The 17,578-nt window shown below is 29.7% G+C and overlaps 1 protein-coding gene and 1 long non-coding RNA gene across 3 annotated transcripts in view; one reads left to right on the forward strand and one right to left on the reverse strand.

Moving 5' to 3' along the window:
- Positions 1–15,128, reverse strand: part of SERCA (ATPase sarcoplasmic/endoplasmic reticulum Ca2+ transporting SERCA) — a 31,063-nt gene extending 15,935 nt beyond the window's left edge. The window contains exon 1 of one of the 2 annotated variants that reach the window (XR_005867911.2): positions 14,871–15,128. The gene's annotated coding sequence lies outside the window, so the exon portion shown is untranslated. The remainder of the gene's footprint in view (positions 1–14,870) is intronic. The other variant, XM_071893210.1, reaches the window with a different exon arrangement.
- LOC139907116 (uncharacterized) lies at positions 15,083–16,693 on the forward strand. The gene is made up of 3 exons (XR_011783441.1): positions 15,083–15,246; positions 15,314–15,553; positions 15,639–16,693. It is a non-coding gene; the product is annotated as an uncharacterized lncRNA (long non-coding RNA).
- Positions 16,694–17,578: the final 885 nt, after the last annotated feature.

Below are 17,578 nucleotides of genomic sequence, written 5' to 3' on the forward strand. Positions count from 1 at the left end.
ACGTCTTCATACATGTGTAAACATATGTTATGTAAAAGCCGTTTGATACATGACAAGCAATGTACAGTCTACGTATCTCACGTATCTTAATTATATATACGTTAACTTAGCTTACTCTCTGAAATCCTTTCAATATATGACTTTTCCCCTCATTTCTGCTTCCTCCTTTTGAAAAAGACAGCTTGGTGAATTATTAATTGTTTACAACATATCTTTCCTTCTTAAGCAAACGTGAGCAAGTTTTGACGTTCACCTTAAGCGTTACCTCTTTATCACAAAAATATACAAGGTATTTTATTGTTAGTTGTCGATGCTTTATTCCCCTCCTAGGTTGACTTAGAAGAAATTATTGTTAAGTCGTCAACAATCCTAACTAACAACTAATTTTGGGCCATTTTCTATTTCTTTTCTAAGAAAAGGTTACGTAATAGACTAAAGATAAGGACATGCAGAAATAGTATTTTCTCTGACGTCCCATATAAACAGACAAGACTACTAAACCAGAGGTTATGTACTAAATATAACTATAACAACTTAGGTTATCTCCAGCTATTCTTGAAATAAATGAATTTAAATAGTGACGTACAGTACGTCATTACCTCTATTTCATCAAACATCCTTCATACGGGGGAAAAAAGACAGAAAAAGGCCAACATCAGTTGGCCTTTTTAATTCTTTCATGTATATAATTATTATCATTGAGAAGTGTTCACAGCTTAACAAGAGATAATTCAATTTCAACCGATTTGTACCTCTGAAACAAAAAATCCTCATGGAAATTTTTCACCATCATGAACTCTCCTAATAAGTTGATATCAAGAAAAGGAAAGAAAAAGCTTGACTATAGACGGATTTTTTACTTCTATGCAAAGTATTTTATATAATATAAAATTAGTATCTGAGAGAAATGGACTTTAAGCGTATTTTTAATACATCCTAATTTGACTGTATAGAGGTCAAGATAATTTTCATTTGGCCCCTTGGCTTAGTTAAGCACTTTAAATAAATATTCTGATTAACATAAGTTTAATACAGCTGTTTCTTTGGCGAATGGTCTACTTTAAACTAGTGTCTAAACTATTAAAATCCCGAAACAATCGCCCTTTTAAAGTTATGGCTGTTTCTTACAAGATTACTACTAAAGCATACAAAAGCAGGATCATTTCTTTTTTTTTTCTTTTAAGAAAAAAGGTGTTCAAAATACAATAAAGGTAACAACGTGTGAGCGGAACTCAAATTTTAAACACTAAGGGAAGTTGAATTCCTGTCGAAAAATTCAATTTACACCTTGGCATTAGTGTTATTTTGTGATCCAAAACTTTGCTTTAAGCTTAGATTTTTCACATTTTTTAGTGTTTTTACTCATCATTGTCGTTTAAAACTATAGAAAGTACTGAAAGATATATATTCCTAAATCATTTATGGTTTTTAGCTATCCGTGTAGGGCCGTCTACAGGATTATATATATATATATATTATTGTGGGGGGTTTAAATGCAACTTTTCTTTTTTAATGTTTTTGTTTGTTTTTTTAATTGTGAAAAACATTCAATAAATCCATTGTTCCTGGTTTTGACATTGAGGAAGAAAAATGTAGATGAGAAAAGGGATACCATAGATTGTTACATTACTTTTAGCTGTTAACTTTGCAGGAGCGTCCGCAACGGGTGGGCTGGAGCTTTGGATTTTTTGAATTTACAATTTTGTGCTTTGTGAAGCCAGTAAAAGTAAAAAAAGAAAAAATCGATACATTCTTCATTATCTCTATGACTAAGGGTAAAAGGCGGAGTAGGCGGCCAAAAAAATTGTGTTATTTATGAACCCTTTACAGTATCGAATGCAACAGCAAAGCGAGTGTCCTAACAATTCCGTTCTAATAATATGGACGTTGAAGATGAGGCACGCTCTGGTTGGCCAAATATCGAAACTGTGGAATAATATAAATCGTTGAGTTAGACAGGCATAAAAACACTTATTCTACTGTTCAGGAACTGAAGATTTGCCAGAAAACTCTTTGGAACCCTTTTTGTATAAGTCTAATTCTAATTATGTTAATTTTATTGTCAAAGTAAAGTGAAACAACACTTGATCCAAATCTTAACATACCTATATTGTAAATACATATGAATGATGATATACATTCACACAGACGAACTTTGCTTTATTAATATAGATTACTTCCTTTATTTATCAAAAAGAATAAATTATGACTTCAGGGACGAAGGAATCGACAGCTGACAACAAAATATATATAGTGTTGTTTTATTGACGAAGTAACGCCGTGGTGTAAGTTTGACTAAATAAAAGGCACTCTAGTGGCTGTTTTTGTACAAGAAAAAGTCCATATACTACACAAAAATACTCTTGAAAAACACACCTGAACATTATATCATTGTCATTATAACAAATAGAAGTACTAGAATATATTTGCTCAGATACACGAATCGATTAATATAGACATGTAAAGACGTACTTAGTAGGTACTTTTAATAAGTTTAATGTTAGGGTGGGATTTTTAAAAATATATTTGGAATGTATCCAAGGAATAAATGGAATACTGACTACAAGTCTCTCTGCTATACCTGTGAATCAGTTTTTAAGAGTACAAGTTTATTTCGTTAGAGCCAAAAGTTGTATATCTTCAAGAATCGATTTGATTTTTGTTTACATTCTCTGTACTTCTCTTAATTAACATCTTATTATCATCATTTTTTTTGTACAGCAACTTAAATTCGAGATAATTAATATTTGTATAATATATTGACAAGAAAATATTATTTTTTTTAAAAAGGAAAATGCAAAGAAATACTTTTTTTTCAGAAATAGTTTTATTTACTTATATTTTGAATTAATCTGTTAATTAAATTAAAATGTAATTTATTTTATGTGATATTTTATAAAAGCATTTTGGATGTAAGCCCACATCGCATTTAGAACAAACGAACAAGCTCGATACCCTTTTCTACTATTATCATCGTAATTTATGAGATTATCCTTCATGTCAAATATTTTAAATTTATAAGACTTAAATCAATAATATACAAACATCCATTTCAACTTTTATATTATTTATTTTTTTACATATTTGAATTATAGTTTGTGTTGAACTTGTATTAACAAAAAGTAGTTGGATAAACAATCCATTTTGTAGCAAATGTATAAATCACTGAAGGCATATTCAACTTAAACCCACTAAATTATAACCTATTAAATGAATAAAAAAAAGATTAAGTTCAAACTTATAAGTAAATTTAAAAAAATTAAGCTTGAAAAAGAATTATTCTAAGAATTAGAGATAAAAATCATACTTATTCTTTATAAACATGTGATATAAAAGGTGACTACATATAAGGTGTGTCAATAAGAAACTTGCAACACAGTCTGGTTGACGTAACCTGACAACTTTTTGGATGACGTCACACGGAGCCAAGTTCAGTGTTACTGACTAGTGTTAACTCATATTATTCCAAAAAGTATGCCTTCTTCTAGAGGTATTAGGCGTATTGGTCCTGTGCTAACCAGTACAAATCCATCAGATGTCAAGTATTTTTGTATATATTTTTTTTTTATGAAAATTTATTTTCTGACCTATTTTTCTTTAAAAACAACTTTTAATGTATAATTTTAGTACCGTTAACGTCAGAGGGTAACAATTTGCTTTAATAGTATTGTTTGATGATGAAATAAAGTACCATGATACGTATTGATACAAATTATTTTAGCAAATTTCCACTTAAGTGACGTCATTAATAGAGTTAGTAAAAAAAAAGAAATCTCTTATTGACACACACTATATAGTAGTAGTCACCTTGATCAGATACTTCCTCAAAAATATGAAATAGCATGATTGGATATACTTGTATAAGTACTTTGCATTAAAAGAAAATAAAAAGAATATTGAATAAACATGTAGATTTGTACCATTTATCATTGACTAGCCGTAGCACCTGGGAGCATTGCCCGAAGTAATTAGGCGTCGCTTAACAGATAAGGTAATTTATTTTTATACAGAAGCGTCTATAATTTATTCATATCTTAATATTTACTATATGTAAATCATGTTTATATTTAAGGTGGGCCTTTTCATTGGAATTGTAACCTGATAAATGAATTTATTCCTCCTTAGCTTGGCTATAATTGTATAATTGTTCTTGTGTATTTCCTTCTCCACTTCCTCCTCCCAATTCACCACTGATTGTAGCTGATTTAATGAAATGTCATGGCAGCTAATCTGCTCTCCATCAAACATTCTCCAAATTGTCAGGACGACCAGGTTGATTCTATGTTTCTTTCTTAAACATTCCCAAAATACACACGATTTTCATCACTAAGTATGATATTCATGCGAGAGCAATAACAAAATTAAACAGAAACATTGCTACATATTCTATGCTACATACACAAGCCTAAAATATTTCATTAATACGACCATATTGTTTCGTTTCTTCGATCCAAAAATATACAGTGTACCCTGCGACTGTTCTTCTCATAGACAGACAGACGATAGACAAACTTTGCTTTATTAATCATTGATATTGTTCAGAAGTATAGATTTTTCTAATCATGCGTATTTAATTACACTCGCAGCTGTAAGGAGCTGTGTAGAATTGTACTAATAATAGAATAGAATACAAAGTGGAATATAGATTTTATTTAATTTAGAATGACTGAACCTGCAGTTTCTACCTGATATATTTGAATTCTGATCCAAAAATGTTAAGAACCCTACTTAAAAAGCTGTATCTATTCGTGAGTTATAAAATTCAACTTCCTCAAGCCTAGTCCTAGTCAATTTGTTGATCGAGTCAATTTGAAAATGAAATATAAGAATATAACTTAGAGTAATAATAAAAACCAGTATTTTTCTCGGTTCTTGCACAGAGAACCGAAAAGTTATGGAAATTACCCGAATAATTTTTAAAAAAGAACTCAACTAACCGGATCTAAAATTAGAACTCAAAATCTATCACTAAAATGAGCATTTTTTTCTGGAAAAAATTTATTTTATATCTTCCTTCAAGTAAAATTCCGTTCAATCCTCTCCACATTGTTTTAAAAGGACATTGTTCAGAGTTAAATATCATAAATCAGACATGTAATAAATGTGGAAATATTCAATATCTGGTGTCTATGTATTTATAAGGCTTTTAGATTAGGTATTTATATGACTCTTGGGAAGGAACACTTATTTTTTTAAAGGAGGCTATTGCCACCCTCCCGTATCCAAAAAATATTCTCAAATATATACATGATGGACACAAACATAGGTGCTGGAACAGGAAGGAGCAAGAGGCCATTGGCTCTTCAATTTACTTCGCATTAATATAAATGCGTGATGTCATTTTTAGAAAACTGTAAAAACACTTCTGAACTGGAATTGACGGTGACACCTCTGATAGTGGGCACAGTACAAGTGGCGGCTCTTCAGTGGAAGCCACGGCCCACATTGCTTTAATTGGCCTCCCATTTTTGAAAAACCAACAATATTTGGGACATCACTTTGTTTATACAGACCTATGACTTTGGGGAGATCAAAATTTTGTTGCCATTTTATAAATTTTTAATGACAAAAGTTTATCTCTATGTATAAATCTTTGAACCAAATGTAGTCAATGTATATCTTCCAGTCGTTTAGCATGCAGCATCTAACAGGTATACAGGCTGCATAGTGCTCCATTATGTATATCATAGCCATATTTTGACCTAAGAAGTAGTAATCTAGTTGTATTAATGAAGTATTGCGGGCGTGTGTATATAGCATCGAGCGTGTATAGAGGGTGCACTATCTATGTTTCTCCCTGATATAAATCATATACATATTTTGATTGAAGGAAAAATAATGTAGTCGTATTAATGAAATATTGTTGGCATGTACTTGTAGCGTCGATTATTTAGAATTTTTTTGTTTGTTATTATATTAATCACAATTCACATACATTTTCAGTATATGTTTAGATTTGTATAAATGCTAGATTTTTGTATGTGGCATAAGGGGAGCACTGTTTCGGTTAGTAAGGGTTTAGAGAATAAAGTACTCAACATATAATATTATAATTTATTTTCAAAAACTCTTATAATTATTCTTTAATCCTCGAAGAGAGAACAAATATAAATTGATATAAATATTGAGTATTTGCGTGTGATTGTGCTCAATAAAAACGTTGAATAGCAATGAGGACTTCTAGGATAGTCTAACAAAAGGGGTTTATTTAAAGAAAGTGTTAGTAAATGCTTTAGTTTATTTTATCATTTTTCAATTTTTTTGAGATAAAAATCACTCGAGGTTAAAATGATAATATTTAAAAACTTTATTGTTTAACTTTCCATGTAAAATCAGTAGTCACTTCCTTCCTTTTTTATCTAGATTATTAAAACACAGTTTATATGTAACTATGTGTGAATATATGTTTGAATGAAAAAAACAAAAAACATTTTGGATCGAATAAATAATAAATGACATCTCGCTGTTGTTTTGCATGAAGCATCAAGCGTGTGTACAGGGTGCACCGTACACAGTGTTTCCTGATGTATATTATATACTTATTTCTGATCTAAGAAATAAAAATGCAGTTTTATCAATGCAATTTTGCAAGTATTTTGCATGTAACATCTAGTGTGTGAAGCTGATGTTCAGCGAGCTAGCGTTACAGAGACTATATACTCTCTGGCTCATCAGTCAAGACGGTATTTTACTATTTATTATTATCGTTTCATTCTTAATAAGAGAATATCTATGTATTGTGTTAGTACGTGTGAGTGTGCTCATGAAAAACAGTGAGTAACAGATTACAGATGTTCGGTTCAAGTTTATCTTCTATATTTTTAAGGCAAAGTTTGTCTGTCCGACGACACCTAATAATTTTGGGTAATACAGGGTACTACCGCTAGTACAATATAGTAGAATTTGAAAAAAATTAGCATTGAACCTGGAGTAATTGATATACAAAAAATAATAATAAAACGAATATCGCTGCTGAATTGGCCGCTAAATAACAACCGCTTTCCCTTTCTTAATTGCAAAAAATATCCTCTTTCTTCAACAGTCATCACGTTATACTAAGGGTTGTAAATACTTAACATTATTTAGCCAGAGAGTCTTTTTGTTGTTGACAACCTAAATAATGTTTTTTTTTTCATTCTTGAGGAGAAAACCCCTAATTATTGAGTAATTCAGTATGAAGGTGCTTATGAAAAACAATCTGTTATACTGACATTTATTTTTTACATTATTACAGCAAGGTGTGTCTTCTTGTCAAACCCTTATTACTTTGGGCAATGCTGGTTTTTATTTTCCTCTATGAAATATGTCCGTTATTTGGCTAGCAGAAAAAAAAATATTTTTTTGTAAGCCACCAATTTGTCTACTCTTAACTGTTATTAGTGTTCAGATCGTTCTTCAACTAAATTTTAATTCCTTGTAAAGGGTTGAACAAATGCCTAATATTATATAAGTAATAGCTAATCGCCTAACATGTGGAACATGGGTGTAATTGAATGGTTATCGAATAATTTTAGATTGCTTTTGTTTCTCGTTTGGAGAAAAGGTTTCATGATACAATGGAGATATTATTAGGAACGAGTTCATTGATAATAATACGATAATATTTATAATACTACGATTGTATCTTGCAACCTTTCCTCCAAAAAGAAAAAGAAAATATGGTGTAAAATCAGTCAGTAGTTGGCCAATTCTTCCAACTATGGAATTACTCTAAGAATTGTTCACAGCTAAATATAAACGAATAAAAGTTCAACAGATTAACAATCATAACAGGAGAAGAGAAGTAGAAAAATAGACAGTTGACAAAAAAAGTGTACATTGAATGTTACTCCAGATATGGTTTTCGATATTATAAAAAGGTAAACCCCTTCATTTTCAATTGTATATATTTTTGTTTCAAATTAAAAAAAAAATAACTCGATTTATTTAAAACAAATATATTTGATTTATCAAAACACACAAACATATCCCATTAAAACAGATAACGTCGCTCAATATAATATAATATATAATAGCTTTATAAAAAAGTATTCAATTTCTAATATTTAAATTCTCCCCAGAAAAATAAAATAAGAACTAAGACTTTCTCATACTCAATTAAAACATCAAACGGACTCGTAATCATTTACAATAATATAATTATGAACTTTCTCTTTAGCAGATTAAATGACCCCAAATCATCAATGATCTTAGTATCCTCAACTGAATCCAAATTATGAATAAGGAATTATTTTGAAGAATCAGGGCATGAATGAAACCCTCAAAAGCTCTGATATAACTATAAGTATTGAATTAAGTAATAATAGGAGGATGTTTAAAAACAAGGGAGAGGGAATAACGTTTTGACAATAATACAAGGGATTTACATGGGGAAAGCAAGTTCAGAAAATCCCCTTATAAAGTATCCTTCATATATTAAAGAAGATGATGTAATTAGAATTTAGATCATCGTCATTAAAGACATTAAAAAAAGCAACATTTAAAAAATATGAATCATTTATAAATCAAACATAATCTTCTTCTAATGGATTACTAAGTTGAGACTTTGTGCAGCTCAAAGCTACAATACAAAAGTGTAATTATATTTGGTACACTCATTTTGGGATTGTGCTTTGTAATATGGCGGTTTTTATGCTAAAAAATCTTAAAGCATGATTTCTAAAATAATTATATGAATAGAAACATGTTATTGTATATATTAATAAGCAATGCATGTCTGTTTGTATGTATGTTTCTGTGTATGTACTCCGTACCGTTTATTGGTCCTTATTTATTAGGTCCAGCCCAGTAACTACTTAAAAAAATAAGAAAAGAAATTGTGACGTCATCAAGGACCGTAGTTTGTATATAATGTTTTAGGGCTGATAAACTGGAGCAGGCCGAGACTTAATTGAACTGCAGTCTTCAATCCTAAAAAAGGATAGATACAACAACATTTATGGGTATAATTGAGGCAAATTTTAATTTTAACAAAAAAAAAAAAGATTAAATTCGCTTAATTGCTCACCATTTTAATATTTAAGGATGAGGTCCTGTTCTCTACTCACAACAATTTTAAATGAGGCCATGCATCAACAGCATTTTACTCTTTAATTGATCACAAATAATTTATGATATTCTTAATCAATGAGAATCAGTTTCAGAATTTAAGTTAGTAATTAAATTTCAGAAAAACTGGTCAGAGGGTGTAAGTAAATTGAGAAAAGGTGTGAATTGGTTATGTTCATCACGCAATTAATTCAATTGAAATGTGCAACTTTGTCGCGTGTTAACCAGCCCCTCTCTTTTGCTAATATTTGAAAGGGGTTTGAAATAGGGCATAAGCAGACTAAAAAAAATATATTCTCCCCAAGTGACAGTCTATAACTTGTTCTTATAAAAATCCGCATGCTGATAATAATTTTCATAGCGCCCTCTTTGTGAGTAACATACACTTATATTTTTTATTGAATAATACTAGTACCAACACGCTATCTTACAGATTTTATTTATATATAGTTTGTTTATATTAAAATTATAAACTAAAACTAACTACTATAAAAAAATAATTAGTAAATTTCTGTTGTAAAGCCTCCTTGTACACAACATTTTTTATTGTTTTCTGTCCATTTGATGAAAATATAATCAAACTTCTAACCTCTTTTGACATTCTTGAAAATACATCATGTGAAAATACTGATTTTCGTAAATATAAAACAATTTTTTCAAATGATTGTGATTAATTTATTGACATTACTAACTTGGCATTTTCCTTTTTTAACCATAATAAAGATACAATCTAAGACTAACTTGCTAATTCTCTTCTTCCTTCATTTACCTGATTCCCTTTTTTAACTCGTATTTAATATACGTTCTCCCTTTTTCCATGTGCACAATAATTCGTCTGATCTGAATGAAACATAGTCCAATTTACGTCATTCAGAATTCTGAGTAACTTTTATTTTTTTTCTAAAGTCTGTATCTGACTCTGTTTTTTAAATTTTTAATATTATTTTTCCAAGGCAGACGAACGGACATCAGACAGTCCCATAAATTATTCAAATACTATCATCTATATAGGATTACCATTAAGGGAGCTATGTTATTTGGCAGCTAGGTGGCGTCACTCCTTTGTCGGTTTGTTTACAAACTAAAACAAGTAAGCAATTCTTTCGCCCCCACTTTTAAAAAACACCACTTTGAAAATAATGTTAATATTTTATATAACTAATTTTTTTTGACAGAGTACTTCAATTAATCTTATTGACTTGACATTTAAATTCATTTTTTAATGATGAATGAATTTTAAACGGAATCTTACATTCTGAACAGATTATGCTTATTAAATGACTAGTACAGATCTATGTATCTACTTAAGGAGATATTTCACCTGTTCATTATATACAAACAATTTTAATAGAAATTTCAATACGTTCATTTCTCACTTAATGAGATGTCATTAGAGCAAGTCCAGTACTTTCAACCTATCAAATAAACAACACGAGTCCACACTACTAACTACCGTCAGTTTAGCATTCCCCTTAAATTTTCCCCTCTCCAACACATATAATTCCGTTTTGTTGTCAAATATAGCTCTAGACTATATATATTTTTGAATGAAAAGAGCTGTATAAAACATGTCTCAGAACATGTGAATGGGATTTCTAGTTGGTGATCACTACAGGATTTTTTATTTTCCAAAGTTATTCGTGTAAGTATTTGTTGGACTAGGAGTAGAATTTAGGATCGACATCCGGCCTATATCTGTTTGCTATCATGCTACATGTAGAGTTGGATTTGTGTTTAGTTCCTTCCTCTGACGGATCCTTGCAGCTGATCTAATAAAACGTCATGACAGCTAACCTGCTTTCCTCCCAAACATTCTTCAAATGGTCAGGGTGACCACATTCATTTTAGGTGCTTTTTATTTTTATACCGCTGGATATGTATTATGCAAAAAGAAGGGATTTGTGTAAAGAAAAAACTAAACTCAACGATTAAAAAAGGAAAAACGGTTGATGAATGTGCTCTTTCTTCTTTTTTTTTATTCATTATTTGATAAGTCGTGGTGTGTTAACATCCCCCTCTAAAAGAAGAATTCTCCCCTATTTTTGCTGTAAATTCATTTAAAAATGCAAAATAAAAATATTTTAGTTTTACAGGGTCGTCCAGAGGATTATTTATATATTTTATTTTTTTTTTGGGGGTGGAGGAACTTGTTTTTAGTATTTTTATTTAAATCCAAAAAATTTTAAATTTTGGAAAACAAATTTCAAAAATCAAGAGCTCTTCAGAAAGAATAAAAAATTTGAAAAAAAAAAATTACATAGTAAAAATTAAAAATTTTCAAGTGTCGTGCATCTTTTAAATATTAAAAAATGTGATGGCACTATTAATTGGAATCAGAGAATCTTGTTTTTTTTACTTAAATTTGGATCAGGAAAATAATGTTTAATTTGCGATTCGGATTCTTATTTATTAGTGATTTAACTATTTATCACTTTCCAAAGTTATGAAAAAATATAGAGCCCCCCCCCCCCCTCAATTAAAGGATTTTTTGCTTTTCACTAGAAAATTTTACTCCCTAGGAGTATTTTTCAAATTTTTCTCCAAACAATTTATCTGATTCTTTTTTTCAAAAAATTTTGTATAAGAAAATTAATTATTGAAATATTTTTTGAAAAAAATTAATTTAAACAACTTTGAATTTTTTCCAAAAAATTAACTTTTTGAGAATAGCCCTGGAATTTGAATTTTTTTCCCCGAAAAATTCAATTTCTTGTGAATAGGTGTGGATTTTTGAAAAAAAAGAATATCATCAAATTGTATATATTATAATTTTTTTCAAAAAATTTAATATTTGAAATTATTTTTCAAATAATTTAACTTTTAGGGTTTTTTTTTCAAAAAAACCCTAAAATATTATCTTGTGGACACCCTTGATAGCAAAATGGTATTTTCAACTATTATTTGAAATATATTTAATAATTGGAATTGGCATCAGGAATTTTTGTAGAATTGCATCGGAATCAGATTCGGGTTATTATTTTTTTTTAATCGTCCCATCACTAATTAAGATGTATTAAATTATATTAGTTATACTTATTTCACCTATTTCACATCAAATCACATTTTAAAATAAAAAAGCTTAAATAAACCCAAACTCTCAAAATGTAATCAAAAAGAAAGTGCTTCAGTAAACATGTCATATTAAGAAAATTGTAATCTTTAAAGAACCACAGTTACGAAACAACATTTTTTTAAATGTATACCTATTAATTAAATATTTAAAAATATAATATTGATATGGGGGAAAAATGACTTTTCACAATCAACAACTTCAAAGTTTTTAGATTTGGTGTACATTTTTTTTATTAATGTTTTGAAGGTTGTTTGAGCTGTTTTTTGAGCTGTAAATCATTTCCTATGTTATTAAATTGAAAATAGTAACGCATTTGGGAAGAATTGCAAACTGAAGAGGAATTTATTAATTAAATTAATTTTTTAAATCTCTTTTTTAAAGGAAAAGTTGAAGCATACATAGAAGATTGTGATGCACAAGTGTTTTATTAATTTATATTTAAATGTAAAAACTTCATTTAAATCCCATTTATAACTTCGTATATAATCATTTTCCTCACTTCTGCTGTAAACCCTGAAAATTGATCAAAAACACTTGTTTGTGTTTAGAACAATATTTCTTAAATTTATCTACGTTAATACTAGGGATAAGACGATCCCAAAAAAAATCCCGATGCTGATACGATTCATCTAAAAATTCCTTATGCCAATCTTTAATTTTTTATATAATAAATTTGTTTTTGAAATTTTACTGAACAAAAGTTCCAAGTATAATATTTGATATTTTTTCAAAAATCTACATCTATTCACAGCAAAATAAAAAATTTGGAGAAAAAATTCTAAATTCATGATTATTCTGAAGAAGTTAACTTTTTTGTTCCAAACAAAATTCGGAAATCCACAGCCTTAACCTTAAAAATAAAAAAATTTGGAAAAAATTTCAAATATGAGCTTTTTAGTAGGGAAATATTTCAAATATGAACTTCTTAGGAAAAAATTCCAAAAAACATAATTTGTTCTCAAAAAAAAAAAAAAAAAAAAAAAAAAAATTATTATAAAAAACTTTGTGCAAAAAAAAAATCAAATATTAAATTTTTTGAAGAAAAATTTCAAAAATACTCAGAGTAAATTAATTATTTTGAGAAAAAAATTTAAAAAATTAAATTTTTCTCGTAAACAATAATTAATCTTGGGAGGGGTTTTTTCATAAGTTAGAAAAGTATTAAATAGTTAAATACGAGTAATAAATAAGAATCAAATCGCAAATTAAACATTATCTTCTTAATGCCGCTTTCCCATTCCAGAAAAAAAAATCTCTGATTCTTCAATTATCGATTCAGAAAATCGTCCAATTGTATATATTTTCTGAGTGTATTTAAACTAGAGAAGTTTGGCTACTGGTGTCGAGGGTTTTGGATATACAGGGTTGCCTAGATAAATCCGGACAAAATTCAATTGATAATAACACTGTTATCCTTGGACTGATTTCACATCTGAGTGTTTCAATTAAGAGATTGTAGTCCTGTGTATATGTAATATCAACAGTTGACAGAGAAAAAGAAGGAAGTGAGGTTGGCCCACTGTAAGACTCTGCTCTCTAGGCTCAATACATGTCACACCATCATTTTCTCAGATGAGAAAATATATCATGGCCTTGGGCGTCATCACCAGCACACGGAAGTTCATGCCACCATTCTTCTTCAAGAAGGGAGAAAATTCTACTGTGTTTGTGGAGTGTTTGAGGTCCACTGTGATTCCCTGGGTGCAAGCTAACGTCCCTGAGCCCTACGTGTGGCAACAGAACTCTGCCACCTGCTGCACGTCGTCAAGAAGAGCCAAGAGTTCATCAGGACTAACTTTTACGATTTCTGGCTCTCAAAATCTCCCGATTGCAATCCATTGGACTATTTCTTCTAGGGAAAGTTGTAGAGGAATACCTGCTCAAAACACCACAACAGCGTCGACAGCCTGAAGGCAACCATGAAGAAGGAGTGAGGAGGATCTCGACTGCAGATGTGGAGAATGCCAACAAGAGCTTCAGGGCCAGAATCGAGAAAGTGATTGCAGTTGAGGGCGGTTAAATTGAATAAAATGATACATAAATGTCAAAATAATAATAATTGTTTTATTGCTTACATCTATATCTAGTCTACAATTTTATAAAGAAACTTTTGAAATTTGTCCGGATTTATCACGGCAACCCTGTATACATTGTAATTAGAAGAAAATGCATCCTTTTATACCTACACACGATGGGAAGAAAAGGGACGATTAAAAGGAAACTGATCTGTAAGTTGAAAACCTGATAGTTGTTTTAAGTAAGAAAAATGTACAAATATAGTGGGGGGTGAAATATCGTTATACCTCATGGCGAATAAAATGATAAAGAATATAAAGTTATGGAGTTTTCTCGATAATACTTTCTTGAGAGAGTCCATGAAATATATGGAAAGGGCATATCATTCCAAATATGCATAAAATATAAACTTTTATATGATGTCATTCCAAATGTAGGCAAAAAGACAAAGACAAAAGATTATATAATATTATCGTGAGATTCCTTCTTGTTAGTTCAACACATGGTTTAGATAGCATTTTTTTTATATTATTAATATCATAATATATTATGCACATAATTATATTGATACTTAATAATATTTGAATTTAATTAATATATATTTCTAATGTTATTCAAATCATTTCTTTAAAACAAATGTTTAAATCATGTAAAAATAATCATTTCGAGGTCATAATGATACATAGAAAGCTTATCGAAACTAAATGAATTGATACGTAAGTATAAAACAGACCTTATATTGTATAAATGGCTTCAAATGAGGATTTATAGACAAAACACTTTGAACACGTATAAACTATTGAGTAAAGTATTTTTTTTCTTCTGTATAATACACAAACTATACCTTATAAGCTCCTCAAATACATTATATAACTAATGTAAACAGGACTATTTCTACCTTCAGAGGCATTTATATACACACTTGTAATCTGAGTGAATCTTCTCAAATGTTTATTTGTATCTACCAATTGAAACAGGCACAACAAGACTCTCAATCCAATTATATATTTACAAAGGATATTCATCAAACAAATCAAACAAATTCAACACAACATTTAGTGACTCAGTTTGAATAAACATTTGTTACAAAGTATCCGTTCCATGCACTTGTAACTATAAATATTCTTATTTTGAAACAACAACGTAAAAAAAAATGACAATGTGATTTTTATTTAGTCCCTCAACCTTTCCTCCAAAGAGACAATATGTAGAAGAATGATGCAAATTGATTGGTTGGGAATCCATTCTTCTTCCTAATTATTGGAATATTCTATATGAATAGTAGGAATGGATTCATACAGAGCCCTTTTTTAGCTCCGTGGGGTTATATATCCACCTTAAAAACTGAAAAATCCTTGCAATAATTTGTGTGTATCATATTTTTGCTCCGACATTCATATTTATTTTATATACGAGGTGCGTTCAAACAGTCAAGTGACTTTTCATTTTTGGCGGGCAACGTATATTTGGTATACTATATTTTTTTATTCTTCTATGTTAGTGCATTGGAATAAGTGTATATATTAAATAGATTAAAGCTATATAATATGTTTGGTTCGTTTGTGAGAGGCATAATGGATTTTGTGGATTGAAAAATATGGATAAAGAATTGACAAGAAATTTTTTGTAAAAAATGAAATGAAGCCCTCCAAAACACTTGAAATGTTGACAATGGTATACGGTGAAACTGCTCTGAGTATAAAAAATGCTTATAGGTTGTACAAATTCTTCCAAGATAGCCGATAGGATGCCAATGACGATACTTTACTCTGGACGCCACAGCACGTTGAAAATGTCGAATTATTGAAAAAAATATTTTTAGAAAATAGTCGAAAGACTATCAGAGAAGTTGCTGAGAATGTTGACATATCGGTTGATATTTTAACAAGGAATAATATTGACCAGAGGGCATAATTGAGCGAGAAAAAAAAATTGCTCGAACCATTGCTGTGCAACACGAACCAAAAGAGTATCTGTCCCGTATACATTGCAAGTTTTCTTGGTCGTTTTCGACATATTTTTCCCCTTCAGGTAATAAAAGTGTAAACCATGTCGAATTTCTTCCTTCGAGACCACCAAAGTCGACACACGATAATTCACAACTGAGCCGTTCTAGCGCAATACTGATACAAATGCGTTTGTAGTGTACACAAACATCTTAACAAGGCTTTATCGTATGATCCGATGTAATCGATAATGAACAAGATATACTTAATTAAAAATAGAGGCATGAAATATTAAATTACTTTTTCCTCCACCTACTATATATGGTCTTCCTTCATTCAATACGAATTGCAACACTATATTCTCAATGTTTTCTTTCAATTCAGTAGTGAATGGAACGGATTGCATAAGATGTACTACATTTGGAAATATGCTGACGTTCCATGCAGTGACTTCGACTAAATTTATGTTAAAATTTTGTACTCCTCTTGAGTTTATTCAACAATGGGGAACGTCATCTATAATGATATAATTTTTAAGACTATGTAAAATAAAATTTTAAATGTGTCCTATTATTTTGAAACAAAAATAAAACTTTTTTCATGATTAAAACATTTTGAAAAAGTTGTACCACCCTGTATTTATGTAAATACAGTGCATGTAATTAGTTCACTAGACGTTTAAAGTAAAATTACATCATGCCGCCTGTCATAAAGACTTGTTTTTAATGCAAATTACATTAAAAAGTAGTGACAATATTGTACTTACCATATGTTTACAATATATATAACACTTAAAATTCAGGATTGAAATGGACTTTCAATTCATTTGAGTAGAATAATGTATATACGTACATAATGTATGTACATTCGACACCTTTCCTTACTTAGGTCAAGAATTCAAACTATTTTAAGCTACATGTGTATATGTAGTTGCTTATAGCTTTCCACCCCTCAAAGGTATTCAGTCCCTTAAAAACAAATTCATATAAATCAAATTGACTCAGAGGGAAAGAGAGATAAACATTTCATTGTCCATCGAAAAATACAACTTCAATTCATCTGAAGAAACCCCTCTTTTTTTTGCCCACATTAGAATTATCTATGAATGACTTGTACATAATTAGGATATGAGGCATGAAAAAAATATTGACTCACTGTATGTACTCATGTAATAAGGTACAATCTCCAAGATTTACCCACATTGAGTGACATATGATGTACATAAATATAGGTAGTTCAAACCCTCTTTTTTACTTATTTAAAAACCCAATAGTATGTGCATCTTAAAATTAAATAAGTATTCACTTTTTACAAAGTAACTAGGTCAAAATAAAGTTGTACATAGAAATACAGTTAAAACCCGTAGGCTTTACTCATCATATGTTTAGATTTTGATTGAATTTATAGGAATACATTCATTGTTATCAAGGAAACTAGAGGAAGGGCTTTATGTGAGTTAATTTTCAATTGTAGTCCCATAATATTTATACACTTT

Source organism: Lepeophtheirus salmonis, chromosome 13, assembly GCF_016086655.4.
Source record: "Lepeophtheirus salmonis chromosome 13, UVic_Lsal_1.4, whole genome shotgun sequence".
NCBI classification, from domain to species: Eukaryota; Metazoa; Arthropoda; class Copepoda; order Siphonostomatoida; family Caligidae; genus Lepeophtheirus; species Lepeophtheirus salmonis.